The sequence below is a fragment of the Octopus sinensis genome, linkage group LG19 (genome assembly GCF_006345805.1).
Source record: "Octopus sinensis linkage group LG19, ASM634580v1, whole genome shotgun sequence".
Lineage (NCBI taxonomy): Eukaryota > Metazoa > Mollusca > Cephalopoda > Octopoda > Octopodidae > Octopus > Octopus sinensis.
Genome location: NC_043015.1, coordinates 24,871,752 through 24,889,411, shown reverse-complemented (window position 1 = coordinate 24,889,411; position 17,660 = coordinate 24,871,752). Strand labels below are relative to the sequence as shown.

The 17,660-nt window shown below is 36.7% G+C and overlaps 1 protein-coding gene across 1 annotated transcript in view; it reads left to right on the top strand.

Annotated features, from left to right (window-relative positions):
- LOC115222188 (coiled-coil domain-containing protein 39-like) overlaps window positions 1–17,660 on the top strand; it is a 1,476,917-nt gene that overhangs the window by 668,272 nt on the left and 790,985 nt on the right. The window lies entirely within an intron of this gene.

Here is a 17,660-nt window from a genome sequence, read left to right as displayed (position 1 = left end):
GTGTGTGTGTGTGTGTGTGTGTTGTGTGTGTGTGTGTGTGTGCATATATGCATGCATGTATGAATACGTACAGACACACTCACACCTATACATATATTTTTAATCAGCATAAATTAGAAAATGGTCTGAAGGGCAGCAAGCAATGCCATGAATGAGACTCTCATCTCTTGAGTTACTTTGGTAAATTCTGCCAATAAAGAAGAAAACATATTTATGCTTGTTATTGAATTGGATTTGTTCTGTTCATTCTATCAAACACAAATGTGTGTGAGCGTTGTGTATGTGTGTGTGTAATTATATATACATATATATATATATATATATATATATAAATTAGTAATGCAATACTACAGTATTGCTTTCCAGTAAAGAATAGCCCGTTCGCTATTTCCAGTAAATATCGGTACTTCGTTGTGCCATATATTTACTACTTTGTATATATATATATATATATATATATATATATATATATATATATATATATATATATATAATATATATATATATATATATATATATATATATATATATATATATATATATATATATATATATATATATTCATATACAAGGTATCCCAATATATTGGATATCATTTGAAATGTGCATATCAAAGTGATTACATGGTCAAGAAAAATGAAACTTGATAGGCTTAATTTTCAACATAAGTTTTATTCTACAAATTTCGTGTGCAAAATTCTATGAGATGATAATTTTATAATGTTCCAAAGTTATCACAGTTCTTTGAGATGGCACAGAACTCATTTTGATGAGTCCCTTTCATGTTCAATTGTGTCGTGTCGATTTTCTTTGCCCCAAATGTGATCATTTTGCTTGTTCACTTTGCCATTCATATGGAATGTGACTTCATTGCTGAAAAGAAGATGGTTTTCAAAGTTGTCATCTCCAAGTTTCTCTTGCCTATCTTCACAACCAGCTTTAAATTCTGCACAAGCTGAAGTTTGGAGGGGATCAACTACATGCGTTTTTCTTATGACACGCCAAACAGTTGACTTTGGGGATCCAGGTTTCCAGGCTTGCTCTTTGCACAGGTTGTTTTGGCCTCCGACTAAGCATTTCCCGAAGTTGGTTTACCATCTCTTCTGAAACTGCTGACCGTTCAGATCCTTTTGTCTGAAATAAACAGCCTTCCTCTTGAAACTTCTTATGCCACATCAAAATCTGCTTCCCTGTTGGTGTTTGCTTATGAAATTTTCTAATAAATATATGTTGCGCATTCACATTTCATTGAGTTTAGGAGTATTCAATACACAAAACACCTTTTTCCTTGATAAGAAAAACATACAAAAAAAACACATATTTTAAAAGTGTACTGCTTTCTAGACATACTGCTAAAATTTGAGACAATTTGGATGAAAATTCTTCGTGTTAATAGGTAATGAAACGATGACAATTTTTTTGGGACACCCTGTATATATATTAATATACATACATACATACATACATACATATGTGTGTGTGTGTGTGTGTGTGTATATATGTGTGTGTGTGTGTGTGTGTGTGTGTGTGTGTGTATGATTATATATATGTTTATATACATCATCTTCATCACCATCATTGTCATTTAACGTCTGCTTTCCATGCTGGTATGGGTTGGATGGTTTGAGTGAGATCTGGCAAGCTGGGAGGCAGGACCAGGCTCCAGTCTGATTTGATAAGGTTTCTACAGCTAGTTCCCCTTTCTAAAGCCAGCCACCCACAGAATGTAGCGATTGCTTTTATGTGCCACCAGCACGGGAGCCAATCAGGTGGCACTGGAATTGGTCATGCTCAAATGGTGCTTTTTACATACCACCAGCATGGGTACGAGTCAGGTGGCACTGGCATTGCTCATGCATGACTGGCATCAGCCACTTTGCCTCCATGAGGCCCTGAGCCCAAAAGGTGCATTTCACATGCTACTGTCATGGGTACCAGTTATATGACACTAACATCAGCCACAACTACGATTTTACTTGACTTGACAGGGCTTTTCAAGCACAGCATAACATCAAAGGTCTTGGTCACTAATTGTTACCTCTGAGAGGCTGAAAGTTCAAAGATAATGCTTCACCACTTCATCCTATGTCTTCCTGTGTTTACCTCTACCACAGGTTTCCTCCATAGTTAAAGGTCAGCTCTTCTTTAAACAGCTGCCCTTGTCCATACGCATCATATGGCCATACCAGCACAGTCATCTCTCTTGTACACCACATCTGATGTCCCCTATGCCCAACTTTTCTATCAACATGCTTACACTCTGTCAAACATGCACACTGACATTGCACATCCCGTGAAGCATAAAGGCTTCATTTATTTCAAGCCTACTCATTTCCTCAGCTGTCATACTCCATGTTTCATTACTGTGTATCATAGCTATTCACACACAAGCATCGTACAATCTTCCTTTCACTCTGAGTAAGAGTCACTTTGATTCCAGCAGAAGTAGGTGTTCTCCGAACTTTGTACAGCTATGCTCTTAGAGTATCCATCTCCACTAGTAACTTGGTCACCTAGATAATGGAAGCTGTCTACTACCTCTGGCTTGCACCCCACCCCCCGACAGTTGATGTAGTCTATTTTCTGTACATTTTTGGTATCTATTGTACCTGTACATCTTCTGCATACAAAAGCTATTTTCTCCGTTAAACTTCTGATTTTGTTGCACCTCTTATGTGTCCATAGCTTACACTGGGTACATCTTATGGAGTTTCTTCCTATGCCATTTGTACAGATTGAGCAAAGCCATCTACCTGAAAGGATTTGTGATTTGTCTGCCTTCCTACTTATTAAGACTCACTCATTTATCCCTAGTTTCCATATTTACCATTAGATAAGGGATTGGGGGACCCTGTCAAAAGCTTTCTCCAAGTCAACAAAAGCCAAGTACAGAGGTTTACCTTTTGCTATGTATTTCTCCTGAAGTTGCCTTACCAGAAATATTGCATCAGTGGTGCTTCTCTCGGGGACAAAACCGAACTGTATCTAGACTAACTCTCTCCCTAATTAGTTGGGCTATGACCTAGATTACATCACCGTGAAAATCCACTATCCTCAGTTGAGTTTAAACAAATAAACATGTAAGGCAGAAATACCATACTTAAATGGTAATTACAATACTGGTAGCCAGTCATCCTCGAAATTATGTAACTTCAGAAAAAAATCTCTTTGTCCTTTCAACAACCTTTGTTTAACTAAAAACATTGTATATAAATGTGACATGACATCAGATATGAATACTTTTAATTATATATGCTCAACTGCTTATTACTTCAAACTAAAATTATATGACCATTTTTTTCCCTTTAGAAATAGGGATAAGGTTAGTCACTTGCAGAGAAAGTGTGGGAGTTGAAAGATAGAAGTAACTCAATTCAATATTGCCTGCAGCATTATTAGAAAAGTATTGCTGTACACAGGTAACTAGCCTGGCTGCACCATACTAGTTGTGCTGAATTGTACAAAATCGTTACATATCCAGGTAATCTTCTCAATAAGGTGAGAAAGCTTAAGCTGCACTGCTTGCATAATATTACATATATATTTGCATGCTTTAAATCTATGAAATAATCTGGATATATCCCTTATAAATAAACTCCTATTCATAATTATATCCTCTGATGTAATTGTGTATTTTATCTAAAGCTGTAAGTATCAAATAGAAAATTGTTGCCCTGTGTTTTCAACCCCTTAATTAGAAATTCTTAATATTTTCCTCTCATTAATGGTAAGATTTTTTATAATCTGGCATTTGACGTCATAGGTATACTTCTTGTTTTAATTTTTTTAATCTCTTATCTGTTATTTGTTATCCTTTATTGTATCTCACTTATTCTAGTATCACTGATCACTACATTTGATTTTATTTATGTTTTCCTTATATTTATGTTTTATCTACACATTATATAATGCTGTAACATAAAGGCAGTGCAGTTATATGTTGCAATATATATACATGTACAAGTGAAAAATATATGAAGGTGTGTATGTATAGGTACATGCACCTGTGTATGTGTATATGTGTGCGTGTGTGTGTGTGTGTGTGTGTGTGTACTTGTGTGTGTACGCATATGTGCATGTGTCCATGTGTATGTGTGTATATTCACACAAGTGTATGTATATTTTTATTCTTTATGTTTTTATTTGTTTCTTATTTTGATATATATATATATATATATATATATATATATATATATACATATATATATATATATATATATATATATATGTATATACAAATATATACATACACATATACATACATTCATATATATATACGACAGGTTTCTTTCAGTTTCCATCTACCAAATTCCCTCACAAGGCTTTGGTTGGCCCAAAGCTATAGTATAAGACAGTTGCCCAAGGTGCTGTGCATTGGGACTGAACCTGGAACCATGTGGCTGGAAAGCAATCATATTACCACACAGCCACTCCTGTGCCTATGTATGTGTATATTCATACTTGGGTTAGATGAATATGATTGGAGAGGCATCTGCTGAATACAGAGGCATCTGATTTGGTTGCAGATAAAACTAAATTTTAAGATATATCAATCAATGTATCCATCTGTCTGTCTTTGTGTGTGTGTGTGTTGTGTGTGTGTGTGTGTGTGCAGTGTATACGCATAGCCACATGCTTTTATGATTAATTCAGCCAAAGGTTAGAATAACACAATATGATTGCAGTGGAATGTAAAACAAACAAATAAATAAACAAAATTATAAGCCATAAAGATATCATAGACACATGAAAAATAAACAAATATATTTGCCATGTGTTAAACTACACACAAAAAATACATACACAGGCAGCCATGCACACACACACACACACACATAGACATAATCAGATTTGTGAAGAATTAAAACCAATTAAAATGAATGTATTGTGAGAAGAATAAACCTAATGGCATGGAACTAAACAGATGTAATAAAAGAGATTTCCAAACTGAATATGTAAGAAAATATATAAGCAGTGGTGGACTGGCCAGGTTACCAGCTTGTCCGATGGCAAGTGGGCTCCTGTGCTATTAGAATCCATATATGGGAGCCCATGTTAGTATCAAAGGGGCCCATCCCCTCAAGTTTGAGAATTTCTTATTCACTCCTGGAAGAATGCATTAATTCTTTCAGCCTGGTTGTGTTTGTAGACAGTTGAAAAGAATACTTTTCGCACAAACAATTAAATGTTAGCCCCCTTGTAGTTGTGGGTGGACCCCTTAGTCTCTTGGTAACCAATACTTTTAGACCTAGTCCACCACTGGATATAAGTAAATAAGTAATATTCGTAGCCACTCATGCAGATTCTACTGTGATTTTTTTAACCCCAAGAGGACATCTATTCTAGCAGGTTAACAATGTACAGCTGTATCCAAAAAATTGGGAGCAGAGGAGCGAATCCCTACCACCTTTTAGCAATGGGACCAGCTGACCAGTCCTGGTTTTGAGCTATTTCTGCCACTCTTCGGTACTGGACACCTCATCTGCTAGAGATGCCAGCAGCTTGCCTCTGCATACAATATATAATTTCCTACGAAACACACAGTTTGCTGGTTTTGCAACAAGCAGAAAAGGTAATTCTAAAATCTGTCTAAGAGATCAATACAGTAGTTGTACTGACAAGTCAGTAAATAAATATTCATGTGTATGCATGTGTGTATGTGTGTGTGTATATATATATATATATATAGGTGCAGGAGTGGCTGTGTGGTAAGTAGCTTGCTTACGAACCACATGGTTCTGTGTTCAGTCCCACTGCGTGGCACCTTGGGCAAGTGTCTTCTACTATAGCCTCAGGCCAACCAAAGCCTTGTGAGTGGATTTGGGAGACGGAAACTGAAAGAAGCTCGTCGTATATATGTATATATATATATATATATATATATGCGTGTGTGTGTTTGTGTATCTGTGTTTGTCCTCCTAGCATTGCTTGACAACCGATGCTGGTTTGTTTATGTCCCCGTTACTTAGCGGTTCGGCAAAAGAGACCGATATAATAAGTACTGGGCTTACAAAAGAATAAGTCCCGGGGTCGAGTTGCTCGATTAAAGGCGGTGCTCCAGCATGGCCGCAGTCAAATGACTGAAACAAGTAAAAGAGTAATATATGTCATCATCATCATCGATGTATGAACGTATGTATGTTTACATTTATGCATCTACATACATACCTATGAATAAGCTAAAAGTGTGAGATTAATTATTTTTAAAGATTAGATGTAAGAATAAAGAAGATTATCATCAATATGCCCCCACCATTACCACCACTTCCATCAGTGATGCTATTGTTTCAATGTCCACTTTTCCATGCTTGCACAGGTCAAACATAATTCTTGAAGGCAGATTTCTTGAAATGGATGCCTTTCTGTTGCCAACCCTCACCTGTTGCTAAGGAAGCCAATATTTTCCCCATTAGCAGACATGTTTTCACTGAATTTTGATAATAAAAGATACTGCTATTCCTCTTAACAACCATGAGACCAACTTTTTGAATCAGCTTTTTATGTCTCATGGGATCATGAGTAATTATATACGTAGGTAGGGGGGCTCTGAAAGGGGTCTCAGGGAGTAGCATCCCTGTTCCTGAGCTAGTTTTCCACATTTCTTTAAAATCATGGTAGAATCCTTGGTCTCGGGACCACTCATGCCTAGAAACTGAGGTTGGGGGCAAACAAGGGCATGCTCCCTGTAGAAAATCCAGATCCAAAAAAGCCTCATGATAGCAAAGGAGAATGGGCACCAGCCAGCCCAAGGGTTGGGGTGAACTGCACCTGCCTACCTTGGTTGCTATGGTATTGAGGTAGATCCAGCCACCCCCATCAACGGGGACAAAACCCAGATTTAAAACACTTGATGATGATGAAAATTATCCTCCCCAATATAAATATATATTTATTTATTTATATTAAAAGATTGCCTGCTCATTTTTCTGCAAATATGATCATTAGTGATGCCTTTTACATTCCAAACTCTGTGGAATTATTACAGAGACAGTGTCTAATGCATCAAATTAACCTCTCCAACTTTTTTCAGTTTTAAAAATTGCACTTGTTATGCATTGTGACCGCATCTGCTAAATGTAGGCAATCTCACACCAAGTATAAGTAGGGGCTGGTTCCAGCTGTTCTGTTGAAAGAACAAAACCTTTTGTGACTTTGAGAACGTAGACATTGTTACAGTGTATTCCTTCATTGTTGCATCTTCCGTTATCACAGCATCTGTTTTCATTCGTAGCTACCAATATGCATTCTTTCTTTTGTCTGACTTTCCCGTGTTTAAGGATAATTTTTCCTTTGATGTGTTTGCAAATGAAGAAATTGTTTCTCCTTACAAATTTCTATCATCACTTTCATTTGAAAAAAGAAAAAAAACCCTTCATGTGTGTGTGTGTGTGTACACATGCACATGAATGTTTCTGTGTCTCTTGGTGAACAAATGTTTTTAGTTTTGCTAAATTTGTTTTATTTCTGTTCTTTTTGGGCCACATGGTTGTCAATATTTTGCTTCAAGGCACATGAATATAAAGTGCAATGGAAGGCAGTGAGCTGGCAGAATTGTTAGAAATATTTCATCCATCCTTATATTCTGAGGAGGAGAGGGAGAAGGAAAACTAGCAACTGCTATGCATCCCATCTGTATCACATTGGGTACTTTTGACATAATGAAAACAATGCAAACAAACCAAAAACACTGCACATATCCAAGGTGCACAGATTTGCACTTGTTGCAGCAGTAAAAACCCTCAATGAATAACAAGAAGAACAACAGGTTGTTAATTTGGACAGAGATCCAATAGCTGGTCCTTTATTTTAATGATCCTGAAAGGATGAAAGCCAATACAGACTTTACTAGGATTTGAACCCAGAACAAATATACAAAGCATTTCTTTTAATACTCTGTTTCTAACAGCTTACTACCTTCACACTCTCCTCCTCCTCCTCCTCCTACTACTACTACTACTCATCATCATCTTTTAACTTCCGTTTTCCATGCTGGCATGGGTTAGCCAGTTCAACTGGGGTCTGGGAAGCCAGGCTCCAGTCTGATGGTAATAATAATAATAATAATAATAATAATAATATAATAATAATAGTAATCCTTTCTACAAGGCCTGAAATTTGTGGGGAGAGGAGAGGACTAGTCAATTTCATCGACCCCAGTGTTTCACGGGTACTTAATTTATTACCCCCCCCCCCCCCAAAGGATGAAAGTCAAAGTTAACCTAGGCGGAATTTGAACTCAGAACATGAAGACAGACGAAACACAGTTAAGCATTTTGCCTAGCATGCTAACGACTCAGCCAGCTCACCACCTTCATAATAATAACTAGTAAAGCACTTGGAGAGCACAGACTTCTGCCAAGCAGCTCATTTCCACCCATATACACGCATGCTGAAAATCGCCCAATTTCCCAAATCAACACCGGCAAAAACATCACATCCTTGGCAGGGGTAAAAAAAAATAACACAGACATATGATTTAAAAAAAAAGTTTTTAAACAGGAATTATCTGAAGCAGATATAATACATCAATAACAACAGCAAGCTTTTAATTTAATTCTAATTTAATAGCACCACCTGGAAGAGATACACAGTCAGCTCTGGGGAATTGTAGCCTATTCAAGCAGAAGCTTTTTGTTTTCAGAGACATATCTGGGTGTGGGTGGTTTATCTGGTATTTTTTTTTGGGGGGGGGGGGGTAATCATCTAGGGATTGTTTGAATGCTGTGTAGTCACTTCCTCCTTTATGTGTGTCTGGCATGATATTGAAGAGAGCAGGGCCAATTGAGGTGAAATAGTTCTGTCATAGTGTTGTGATATGACTTGAACATTTCTGTAGTGGATGGATGGTACAGGGCCAAGCTTCAGACGAATTTTAAAGACAAGCAATGTTGATGGAATATTTTCCATCATGTAAAGTAAATATAACAAATGAAAAATCCTTCAAGAATCCATAAAAATTCCCGAATTACTACCAAAATTTTATCATCTGTTTCTTGTGTCATTACCAACTTTTCCTGCAAATTTCATAAAATACCGTTCACAACTTTTTGAGTTATTTTGCACACAGATGGACAGACGAACAAACCAATGCCAATGGAAACATAATCTCCTTCCTTGGCTGAGGTAATAATAATAATAATAATAATAATAATAATAACAATAATAATAGTAATAATAATGTTTATGATTATTATTATCAACACAAATACTGCACCTATGATTAGACATTCCATAGTGTTTTTGACCATAAGTCTCCAGCATCATATCTGACCTGGAGCAATGCATAGACAATAACAACAACAACAACAACAACAACAACAACAACAGCAAAAACTATTTTGTAATAAAAATTGTTATTCATAAATATTGTATTTAATATTGTGTTATGCGGCACACTATGTTAATGAATACTGCACTAAGTCCCTTTGGAACCACTGACCGAAGATAATATATTCATATCTCCAAATCCAAGAAAAAGAAAACTTAATGTTTAATTTAGAAATTTATTCATATTTTGATGTAAATCGTCATGTGAGGAGAGGTGTGAGTATGGTTAGCAGGGTGGGGGTGGAGAATGTGGTGTGTGAGTGATAGTGGTGGTGGGGTGATTATTCATGTATTTGAATTATTTTTAGTAAGTTTACAGGAAATGAAAAAAATGAAGTGAAGAAAGAAAGAAAGAAAGAGGCAAAAGGAAGAGAAGAAGAAGAAAGAAAAAAAAAATCATACAATCAAGAATAGAATGAAAGGAAAGAGTGGAAGAAGGAAATAAGTAGATTATTAGTTAAAAAGATGTGTAGAGAGACAGAGAGAAGGGGGGAAGGAAGGAGGAAAAAAAGAAAAGAATGAAAGAGGACTAACAGGTAAAGAGACAGGAGAAAAAGGAAGAAAAATGATTAATGAAAACAAATGTTTTTCAAAGAAAACTGACAAGTAATTGTACCCCAAAATTTTAATGGCAGAATAAAAAAAAATGTAAATAGATGATTAAATAAAACTTCAAAACTAAAACAAAAAATACACATGAAAAATATAAATAATAAAGAAAGCAAGTCTAAAAAAGCATAAAAGTAGAAAAATATGAAAATAATTAATAAACAAATATCAAGAATTCAGCACATTTTAGTAGATTAATAACTTAGAAAGAAATATTGTCTTAGTTTAGATTCCAAGACATCAGAAAATGGTAATTTTAAGAGAACAAAAGTCTGCAAATTTGATTTGGTGATTCTTAAAGGAAGGGGAAAAAATTTCAAAAGCTAGGGAGGATAAAGTAAACCAAAACAACAAATGTAACTACCATAACAACAATAACAACAAGAATGCCAACAGGAACAAATATTAGTGAATACAAGTTTCTCAAAAAATACTTTTCATAAACCAAAGTGAAAAATACCTCTGACTATTTTAATGTTATGAATATCTTTATTGTTATATATTGTTCAAGAATTCGTTTCCTCTCTCTAAAAAAAGAAAAAGATTTATGCTGTAAAGGATTTCAATGCAATGGAAATTAGTGCCAGCCTGTTTAAGTGGCATTCGATCCATAGAAGAATTTGTTTGATAATTCTAATTGTTGTGTGAAGGATTCAATGTGTTACCGTTTTGGTACCATTGTTCTATTGAAACAAACTACATTTGTTTCAATTAATTTTAAAATCACGAAGAACTAAGTAAAATAACTTTCTAAAATTATTAAACTGATGTTTGGAACACAACATGAAATTTTGACGGAAGTTTTTAATATAGATCCCATTACAACAGAAGGCTTGTATCATTGAACCGGGTTAGGTCGTCTCAGGCAATTTGGTAGCAAAAAGGTAAATGTTTCTGACACTTGTCTCTTCAACTGTGAGTGAAGAATTCATAGAGAAAATAGCGATGGGAATATACTAGAAAGCTACTAAATTGTTTCTAATATAGACGCACAGCCTGAAATTTGTGGTAAGAGTTATTTGATTGCATTGACTCCAGTTTCTCAACTGGTTTGTATTTTATCAACTCCAAAAGATTGGAAGGCAATGTCTTCCTTGGAGATATCTGATCTCATATGTAAAGAGCAGGAAAAAGTGCTGCAAACCATATTGTCTGCCACACTAACAATTCTGCCAGCTCGACACTTTTAGCAAATTGGTAAACTGTATTGAGACAGAAAGGAAGGAGGGATGGTGAGAGTGATGGCTTGAATAAGGGAGAAGTCCACAAGAAAGCTATTATGAGAAGGTCAGAAGTTTTGTATTTGTGGAAGACAAAGAGGCCAAAGTATGACATGCCATGAGATATGACAGAATAAATGAAATCAGCAAGGAAGAAGAGACTTTGGTTGTACCAAAAAAATAGGAAGATTAGAAGCAAAACTAGTTTGAAACAGAAGGACTCTTAAATAGATTTTAAAACAAAACTATTCATCCATTTGGTTGTCTGTCCCCTCTGTGTTTAGCCCCTTGTGGGTAGTAAAGAAATACATTTGGTTGTTTTGAGATTGTAGAATTAAAAAAAAAAGTAAGCAAGTGGGGTAGAAAATGCCAAACAGATTTGGTGAGAGGCAAACAAAGGAGAATAAAGAGAAAAAGGAGTGAGGATGAGGTGAAGTTTTCAAGCAAAGTCAAGGGGAAAAAGGGAAAGTGGTGTGGGTGGAAACGGGAGGTTTTTAGTGAAACTGAGGCTTGTAATTAAGATATCCAAATAATTGCCCAATATTTTAGATCATGTGTATAGATCTTAGGGGTACAAGTTGTGTTATTAGATATGCACACATACAATTATACAGACAAATGTGCAAATACATTTTCATACTTCCTTGCTTATAAAAACACAGTTGCTGTTTATACACAAACTAAATCTAGGGAGATCTCTTGTATGGAAAGTAGGAAAGGACAGGGACTGAGCATGAGGAGGAGAGCAAAGGGCTGTATCAAAGGGAAACGCTGTGTAGAGGAATATTGCAATGAAGATGAAGTATATTCCTTGTTCCAACACACCACTCTGTGTTGGAAAACACGACAGACTGATGATCAAAGAACAGAATAGAAATGAGGGAAATTATAAATTTGAGGTGACCTTGGTGTTGTTTGTGACACGTTGTAGATGTTCCCTAGAAATACTCACCCAAAGATAAACTCATCTCAGTTCATTGCAGAGTTGTCATGCTATGAAGTATTTTGCATTAGAAGAAAACCAAAATAGTTTTATTGTTTATTAGAACTCATGTTTCACTGCAGTTTGGAGTAAATAAAAGTGTGGTTTGTGTCAGGGTAGTCTGAAATGGTTGTGAGGACAGATTCCAGGAAGCCAATGTTATGAATGATGGTGTTTGGATTTTGACAAATTATATTTCATTAACAGAATGAATGGAACAAATAACTTTATTAGAATTCAATTGGCTCTGATGAAACTAAAGAGTATAATTACTCTTACATAGAATTGCATACTCTCTTACTGGAAATAGAAGTAAGCTAATAAATAAATTAATTACTGAAACATTATGAATATAATAAAATGTTTAATTGAAATGTTAATTTAGCTTCATTAAAACCCATAAGTTGGAAATAATGGAACTCTGTAGTAAAAATGTTAACTATTTACACTGAATTTACATTCATTTAAGTGTCTTGTTCACAAAAATCGTCCATTTAAAAAGTCATGTCTTGAAATTAATAGTTTATTGTGCAAAAGTGCCTGCAGTTGATGATTCGAGCTTCAAAAATTCCATCAAATTAAATGAAAATAAATTCAAGAGGTGATTTAATCAGCATCAACATTTTTTAGACATCTGGAATAAAGTGAAGCAAGTGTATCTAGATACATGTGGTATTTAACAAAATCTGGATGTTAGCAAATATAAAATTGTTTGGCATTTATTAGAACATGTCAAACCTTGTAAACTGAGCAGGGCATCCATAACCTTTGCTTGTCATAGAAAATTAACATATTGTTTCATAAAAGCTTCATCTTGAAATGGAAAGTTATAGAACAACCAAATGCAATGGGGTGAAAGACAGGAAGACCTACAGAAACATCAAAAAGGTGAAGAAAAAAATGCAGTGAACTGCTTGCATCAGCAAGTGATTCGGTCACTTGCAAATATAATTCCTGTTTTCAAGATGACAAACAGGAGAGAGTTGGTGAATGATGCTGAGATAAGAACATTGGAATGCATAAAGAATTCCCAAGATCGAGAGGAATTGTAAAAAGACTAATAAAACTATTGACATGTCCCAACAGTATAAATGCTGAAGGAACATGTTGCCTTGACATTGTATCTCTTGTCAGATATCAAGGAAACTTGTGAGCAAAAACTGGAGAGAAAGATTTATACAATAATATTCAAACTTCATCAAAAAGTCTTGTGTAATAAGAGTATTAATTCAACAGACAAAAATTTATCATGTCCATTAATATAAAATTCTTACATTTCATTGGTTACTCAATGATCAGGAAAGCAAGAGAGGAAACGACTTTAGCCACAGTTAGCTGGAAATAACCATGGAATTTCCATGGTACTTAGAAAACTATGAAATGGTTGAAAATTTATGAAGAACCGTTTCTTTTGAAATTGTGTTATGTTTGAAACCTTTATTTAGATGAAGTAAAAGTCCACCTTGGTAGTATTCAATGTGCAGGCTTAAGAGACAACATCTCTGAAAGTGTATTATCTTTACTATGGAATGAAATGCTAAGCATAATCTGTCTTTAATGTTATTCTGCTTCCACAAGATGCCAACATTGGTAAAGCTCTAATAAATCTTAATATGCTGTACTATGAGGGGGGTATTGAACAGTTCCTGGCTTTAAGGGTATTGCAAAAGGCCTGGTTGGGGGGTCCAATCTTCTGAGTTCTTTTACAGGGCTTAGAAGATTGAATGACTACTGCAATAAGTGTGAAAATCTGAGAGGGGAATATGATGAATAAAATCGTAATTAACTGATCCACCAGAGTTTTCCTTTACCCAAAGCTAGGCACTTTTCAGTACATCCTCTTATATATATAAGTGTGTGTGTGTGTACAGAGGGACAGAAGGAGAAGAAAGAATAGTGAATTTAGTGTGAGACATGAGAAATCTCACATTTAGGACAGTGTCTTTCTACTGGGGTAAGTTGAAACAAGAGAAATCAATGAGCAACACCACTTCTTACAAGTCTGTTTGATCATATATTCGTATATAGGGGTAAGTGTTTATGTTTATACTGCTCAAAATCAAAAATGTTGTTGCTGTATCATTGCATAGCAATTCTATAAACACATATTGATAAGATAAGCACCAAATCTAAAAACAATTACCATTCTTGATAGGCTTAACTAAACCTTTGAAGGCTTTGTTCCAGCATGACCATAATCAAATAAGTATAAAAAAAAAAAATATTTGATAAAATATATAAATAGCAAACTTAATTCTATTTACTTATTTGTATTCTTTTTGCACCAATTATCATATTTGCATATCAGTTTACCACAGTTTGGTTTGTCACATTTTGGTTTGCCACAACTGCATGTTTAATTACATTCTGCTGGTAGAATTGTCAACACATTGGGAAAAGGCTTCACTGCATTTCTTCTTACTCTTTACAGTGTGAGTTCCAATTCTGCTATGATCAACTTTTCGTCCTTTCAGGGTCAATGAAATAAATACTAGTTAAGTACAGGGTTTGATTTAATCGGCAAGTTCCCTTCCTCAAATATTCAGGTCTTGTGCCTGCAGTTGAAAGAATTTACATATAGGCATATCTGCATACACACACACACAAATATTGATTTCAAATTTGGGCACAAGGCCAGCAATTTCAAGGGAAGAGGGCAAATCGAATACATTGACCCAAGTATTCAACTGGTACTTATTTTCTTCAACACCAAAAGGATGAAAGGCAAAGTGGACTTTGACAAGATTCAAACTCAAAATATGTAGAAAGATAAAATGCCTCTAAGCATGTAGCCTGGTGCAGTTAACTCACTACCTTAAACACACCCACAAATATCAACATGCTACATCCTTGCCAGGAAAAGGGAAAGATGGCTGCTTATAAATGCCAAAACCTTCCCAGGCGAAGAATTTACCCCACAACATAGACTGGTAGTTAGTGACTTTAGGATCAGGACTAAGAGGATGACCAGAAGACGACCAACATGGAGAAGAAGGATCTGGAAGCTTAAAGATCCTGCAAATGGACAGAGACTTAGGGATATATTACTTGAAGCTTTTGACAAAGAAGAAGGGGATATAGCTTCACATGGGGTAGAAGACAACTGGAGGTCTCTAAGACAACTGGAGGTCCAACTGGAGGTAGAAGACAACTGGAGGTCCTGCTGAGAGCCACGGACCAGATCTGTGGCTGGTGCAAAGTCCCCTCTCAACCCAAAATAACGTGGTGGTGGGACAATGTTGTAGGCAGGGCTATTAGAGAAAAGAGACAGGCTTGGAAGGACTGGAAAAATAGTGGTAGCAGGGAAGTGTATCAGTCTGCAAAAGGGAAGCTAGGAGACAGGTTTATTTAGCCAGAGGGGAACCAGATAAGAAAAAAATTTGCCAATGTTCTGCACCATGAGGACCAAAGACTTGAGGTATTCCGTGTTGCCAGACAGTGTGTTGCAAGACACATAAGAGGTGCAGCAATCTCAAAGGAAGGCTAACTGGGAAGATAGTTTTTGTATGTGGCAGATGCTCTGGAGCAATAAACACTGAAAATGTGAAGAGACCAACTTCCGCCACATTCCAAGGAGAAAAACTAGAAATAGTTGATAGCTTCCGTTACCTAGGTGACCAAGTCAGTAGCGGTGGCCGGTGTGATGTGGTAGGAGAGATATGTGTTCGCATGGATGATGGCTCACTTGCGCTGAATGAGGATGCAAAGAGAAAGGTAAGCAGACACCATTATGAGAGGCTACTAAATAAAGAAAATGAATGGGAGAAAGAGAGTCTGCTGAATGTCAACCCAACAGAGGGACCAGATAGCCAAGTTGACAGTTCCTTAGTAGTTAAGGCAATTATAAGCATGAAGACAGGGAAAGTCCCAGGTCCATCAGGAATTACTGCAGAGATGCTCAAAATATCTGGTAGTGTCGGCTATAGCCTAGTCACCCGTATAGTTAACCAGGTGATACATGAAGGAGTCATACCCAATGACTGGTGTAGCAGCATAATAGTCAACTGCTACAAATGTAAAGCTGATGCTTTAGATATAAATAATTACAGAGGTATCAAGCGGTTGGATCAGGTAATGAAGGTTACAGAGAGGGTCATAGCCCAACTGATTAGGGAGAGAGTCAGCTTGGATGAGATGCAGTTTGGTCTCATGCCAGGGAAAAGCACCACTGATGCCATATTTCTGGTGAGACAGCTGCAGAAGAAATACCTAGCCAAAGATAAGCCCCTGTACCTGGCTTTTATTGACATGAAGAAAGCCTTTGACAGGGTCCCCTGATCCCTTATCTGATGGTCAATGAGGAAACTAGGGATAGATGAATGGCTAGTGAGAGCAATGCAAGCCATGTACAGAGACGCTGTAAGTAAGGTGAGGGTTGGCAACGAGTACGCTAAAGAATTCAGGGTAGTGGTAGGGGTCCACCAAGGTTCAGTCCTCAGCCCCCTCCTATTTATCATAGTCCTGCAGGCAATAACGGAGGAATTCAAGACAGGATACACCTGGGAGCTCCTATATGCTGATGACCTTGCTCTAATTACTGAGTCACTATCAGAACAAGAGGCAAAGTTTCAAGTGTGGAGACAAGGATTAGAATCGAAGGGCCTTAAAATCAACCTAGCTAAAACCAAAGTCCTAATATGTAGGAAGGCAGGTAAATCCCAAACGCCTTCAGATAGATGGCCCTGCTCGATCTGTAGAAAAGGCATTAGTAGAAACTCTATAAGATGCACCAAGTGTAAGCTATGGACACATAAGAGGTGCAGCAATCTCAAAGGAAGGCTAACTGGGAAGATAGTTTTTGTATGTGGCAGATGCTCAGGAGCAATAAACACTGAAAATGTGAAGAGACCAACTTCTGCCACATTCCAGGGAGAAAAACTAGAAATAGTTGATAGCTTCCGTTACCTAGGTGACCAAGTCAGTAGCGGCGGCCGGTGTGCTGAAAGTGTAACTGCTAGAGTAAGAATAGCCTGGGCAAAGTTCAGAGAGCTCTTACCTCTGCTGGTGACAAAAGGCCTCTCGCTCAGAATAAAAGGCAGACTGTATGACGCATGTGTATGAACAGCCATACTACATGGCAGTGAAACTTGGGCTGTGACAGCTGAGGATATGCTCAAACTCACAAGAAATGAAGCCAGTATGCTCCGATAGATGTGTAATGTCAGTGTTCATACTCAACAGAGTGTAAGTACCTTGAGAGAAAAGTTGGACCTAAGAAGCATCAGTTGTGGTGTGCAAGAGAGACGTTTGCATGGTATGGTCATGTAGCGAGAATGGATGAAGATAGTTGTGTGTAAAAGTGCCACACCCTAGAGGTTGAGATAACCTGTGGAAGAGGTAGACCCAGGAAAACTTGGGACAAGGTGGTGAAGAACGACCTTCAAACTTTAGGTCTCACCGAGGAAATGACCAGAGACGAGACCTTTGGAAGTATGCTGTGCGTGGGAAGACCCGGCAGGACAAGTGAGACCATAACCTGTAGCCTCTACCTGGGACGTAGCCAGCCGATTTATGCATACCTT